This window comes from Cibotium barometz, chromosome 5, assembly GCF_041138505.1.
Source record: "Cibotium barometz isolate CiBa-2024 chromosome 5, ASM4113850v1, whole genome shotgun sequence".
Lineage (NCBI taxonomy): Eukaryota > Viridiplantae > Streptophyta > Polypodiopsida > Cyatheales > Cibotiaceae > Cibotium > Cibotium barometz.
Genome location: NC_141050.1, coordinates 50,744,192 through 50,749,421, shown reverse-complemented (window position 1 = coordinate 50,749,421; position 5,230 = coordinate 50,744,192).

Genomic DNA, 5,230 nt, shown 5'->3' with positions numbered 1-5,230 from the left:
ATAGAGCAACTTCCCTAGCACAAGTGCGTGTGGTCCGTTCTCTGATGGGGTCCCGGATCCTCAATTTCTAACTGTCCCAATCCGGGTTCTCGAAAAAGATGCACGAGCGTGCCAAATGGCGGAAATTTCCAACCGTGGCCCAAACGGTGCTGAAGAGGCATGAAATTTGAATCATGCATAAACAAATGTGTGGCAAGCAACCCGGATCTTTCTTGTTTTGTTCAGATGTGATTCGGACTCATTTCGGATCCGAAACTCAGTTATGGCGATTTTGCACTATCTTCGCTGGGACCCAGCTTTGACACGCTGGGAGAAGTGATTGCAATGCCCAAATCCATGCACGGACTGATTTGGACATAGAGCAACTTCCCTAGCACAAGTCTGTGTGGTCCGTTCTCTGATGGGGTCCCGGATCCTCAACTTCTAACTGTCCGAATCTGGGTTCTCGAAAGAGATGCATGGGCGTGGTAAATGGCAGAAATTTCCAACAGTGGCCGAAACGGCACCAAGGAGGCATGAAATTCGAATCATGCATGGACAAATGTGTGGCAAGCAACCCGGATCTTTCTTGATGTGTTCAGATGCGATTCGGACTCATTTCGGAACCGAAACTCTGTTATGGCGATTTTGCACTATCTTCGCCGGGACCCAACTTTGACGCGCCGGGAGAAGTGATTGCGAACTCCAAATCCATGCACGGAGTGATGTGGACATAGAGCAACTTTCCTAGCACAAGTGCGTGTGGTCCGTTCTCTGATGGGGTCCCGGATTCTCAACTTCTAACTGTCCGAATCCGAGTTCTCGAAAAAGATGCACGAGCGTGCCAAATGGCGGAAATTTCCAACCGTGGCCCAAACGGTGCTGAAGAGGCATGAAATTTGAATCATGCATAAACAAATGTGTGGCAAGCAACCCGGATCTTTCTTGTTGTGTTCAGATGTGATTCGGACTCATTTCGGATCCGAAACTCTGTTATGGCGATTTTGCACTATCTTCGCCGCCGGGACCCAGCTTTGACACGCTGGGAGAAGTGATTGCGATGCCCAAGTCCATGCACGGACTGATTTGGACATAGAGCAACTTCCCTAGCACAAGTCCGTGTGGTCCGTTCTCTGATGGGATCCCGGATCCTCAACTTCTAACTGTCCGAATCCGGGTTCTCGAAAAAGATGCACGAGCGTAGTAAATGGCAGAAATTTCCAACAGTGGCCCAAACGGTCCCAAGGAGGCATGAAATTTGAATCATGCATGGACAAATGTGTGGCAAGCAACCCGGATCTTTCTTGTTGTGTTCAGATGCGATCCGGACTCATTTTGGATCCGAAACTCTGTTATGGCGATTTTACATTATCTTAGTCGAGACCCAACTTTGACGCGCCGGGAGAAGTGATTGCGATGCCCAAATCCATGCACGGAGTGATGTGGACATAGAGAAACTTTCCTAGCACAAGTCCGTGTGGTCCGTTCTCTGATGGGGTCCCGGATCCTCAACTTCTAACTGTCCGAATCCGCGTTCTCAGAAAAGATGCACGAGCGTGCTAAAGGGCGAAAATTTCCAACCGTGGACCAAACGGCGCCGAAGAGGCATGAGAATCGAATCATGCATGGACAAATATGTGGCAAGCAACCCGGATCTTTCTTGTTGTGTTCAGATGCGATTCGGACTCATTTCGGATCCGAAACTCTAATATGGCGATTTTGTACTATCTTCGCAGGGACCCAACTTTGACGCGCTGGTGGGAGAAGTGATTGCGATGCCCAAATCCATGCACGGAGTGATGTGGACATAGAGCAACTTCCCTAGCACAAGTCTGTGTGGTCCATTCTCTACTGGGATCCCGGATCCTCAACTTCTAACTGTTCGAATCGGAGTTCTCGAAAAAGATACACGAGAGTGCCAAATGGTAAAAATTTCCAACCGTGGCCCAAACGGCACCGAAGAGGCATGAAAATCGAATCATGCATGGACAAATGTGTGGCAAGTACCTCGGATCTTTCTTTTTGTGTTCAGATGCGATTCGGACTCATTTCGGATTCAAAACTTTGTTATGGCGATTTTGCACTATCTTCGCCGGGACCCAGCTTTGACGCACTGGGATAAGTGATTGCGATGCCCAAATCCATGCACGGAGTGATCTGGACATAGAGCAACTTCCCTAGCACAAGTGCGTGTGGTCCGTTCTCTGATAGGGTCCCGGATCCTCAACTTCTAACTGTCACAATCCGAGTTCTCGAAAAAGATGCACGAGCGTGCCAAATGGCGGAAATTTCCAACCGTGGCCCAAACGGTGCTGAAGAGGCATGAAATTTGAATCATGCATAAACAAATGTGTGGCAAGCAACCCGGATCTTTCTTGTTTTGTTCAGATGTGATTCGGACTCATTTCCGATCCGAAACTCTGTTATGGCGACTTTGCACTATCTTCACCGGGACCCAGCTTTGACACGCTGGGAGAAGTGATTGCAATGCCCAAATCCATGCACGGACTGACTTGGAGATAGAGCAACTTCCCTAGCACAAGTCCGTGTGGTCCGTTCTCTGATGGGGTCCCGCATCCTCAACTTCTAACTGTCCGAATCCGGGTTCTCGAAAAAGATGCACGAGCGTGGTAAATGGCGGAAATTTCCAACAGTGGCCCAAACGGCGCCAAGGAGACATGAAATTCGAATCATGCATGGACAAATGTGTGGCAAGCAACCTGGATCTTTCTTGTTGTGTTCAGATGCGATTTGAACTCATTTCGGATCCGAAACTCTGTTATGGCGATTTTGCACTATCTTCGCCGGGACCCAAATTTGACGCGCCGGGAGAAGTGATTGCGATGTCCAAATCCATGCACGGAGTGATGTGGACATAGAGAAACTTTCCTAACACAAGTGCGTGTGGTCCGTTCTCTGATGGGGTCCCGGATCCTCAACTTCTAGCTGTCCGAATCCGAGTTCTCGAAAAAGATGCACGAGCGTGCCAAATGGCGGAAATTTCCAACCGTGGCTCAAACAGTGCTGAAGAGGCATGAAATTTGAATCATGCATAAACAAATGTGTCGCAGGCAACCCGGATCTTTCTTGTTGTGTTCAGATGCAATTCGGACTCATTTCGGATCCGAAACTCTGTTATGGCGATTTTGCACCATCTTCGCGGCCGGAACCCAGCTTTGACAAGCTGGGAGAAGTGATTGCGATGCCCAAATCCATGCACGGACTGATGTGGACATAGAGCAACTTCCCTAGCACAAGTCCGTGTGGTCCGTTCTCTGATGGGATCCCGAATCCTCAACTTCTAACTGTCCGAATCCGGGTTCTCGAAAAAGATGCACGAGCGTGGTAAATGGCGGAAATTTCCAACAGTGGCCCAAACTGCGCCAAGGAGGCATGAAATTCAAATCATGCATGGACAAATGTGTGGCAAGCAACCCGGATCTTTCTTGTTGTGTTCAGATGCGATTCAGACTCATTTCGGATCCGAAACTCTGTTATGGCGATTTTGCACTATCATCGCCCCGGGACCCAAGTTTGACGCGCCGGCAGAAGTGATTGCGATGCCCAAATCCATGCACGGAGTGATGTGGACATAGAGAAACTTCCCTAGCACAATTCCGTGTGGTCCGTTCTCTGATGGGGTCCCGGATCCTCAACTTCTAACTGTCCGAATCCGGGTTCTCGGAAAAGATGCACGAGCGTGCTAAATGGCGAAAATCTCCAACCGTGGCCCAAACGGTGCCGAAGAGGCATGAGAATCGAATCATGCATGGACAAATATATGGCAAGCAACCCGGATCTTTCTTGTTGTGTTCAGATGTGATTCGGACTCATTTCGGATCCGAAACTCTGTTATGGCGATTTTGCACTATCTTCGCAGGGACCCAACCTTGACGCACTGGTGGGAGAAGTGATTGCGATGCCCAAATCCATGCACGGAGTGATGTGGACATAGAGCAACTTCCCTAGCACAAGTCTGTGTGGTCCGTTCTCTACTGGGGTCCCGGATCCTCAACTTCTAACTGTCCGAATCGGAGTTCTCGAAAAAGATATACGAGAGTGCCAAATGGCGAAAAATTTCCAACCGTGGCCCAAACGGCACCGAAGAGGCATGACAATCGAATCATGCATGGACAAATGTGTGGCAAGCAACTCGGATCTTTCTTTTTGTGTTCAGATGCGATTCGGACTCATTTCGGATTCGAAACTTTGTTATGGCGATTTGCACTATCTTCGCCGGGACCCAGCTTTGACGCGCTGGGAGAAGTGATTGCAATGCCCAAAATTATGCACGGACTGATTTGGACATAGAGCAACGTCCCTAGCAGAAGTCCGTGTGGTCCGTCCTCTGATGGGGTCCTGGATCCTCAACTTCTAACTGTCTGAATCCGGGTTCTCAAAAAAGATGCAAGAGCGTGTCAGATGGCGGAAATTTCCAACAGTTGCCCAAACGGCGCCTAAAAGGCATGAAATTCGAATCATGCATGGACAAATGTGTGGCAAGCAACTCGGATCTTTCTTGTTGTTTCCAGATGCGATTCGGACACATTTCGGACCCGAAACTCTGTTATGGCGATTTTGCACTATCTTCGCCGGGACCCAACTTTGACGCGCTGGGAGAAGTGATTGCCATGCCCAAATCCATGCACGGAGTGATGTGGACATAGAGCAACTCCCCTAGCATAAGTCCGTGTGGTCCGTTCTCTGATGGGGTCCCGAATCCTCAACTTCTATTTGTCCGAATCTGGGTTCTCGAAAAAGATGCACGAGCGTGGTAAATGGCGGAAATTTCCAACAGTGGCCCAAACGGCGCCAAGGAGGCATGAAATTCGAATCATGCATGGACAAATGTGTGGCAAGCAACCCGGATCTTTCTTGTTGTGTTCAGATGCGATTCGGACTCATTTTGGATCCGAAACTCTGTTATGGCGATTTTGCACTTTCTTCGCCGGGACCCAACTTTGACGCGCTGGGAGAAGTGATTGCGTGCCCAAATCCATGCACGGAGTGATGTGAACATAGAGAGACTTCCCTAACAAAAGTCCGTGTGGTCCGTTCTCTGATGGGGTCCCGGATCCTCAACTTCTAACTGTCTGAATCTGGGTTCTCGAAAAAGATGTACGAGCGTGCTAAATGGCCAAAAGTTCCAACCGTGGCCCAAACGGCGCCGAAGAGGCATGAGAATCGAATCATGTGTGTGTTCAGATGCGATTCGGACTCATTTCGGATCCGAAACTCTGTTATGGCGATT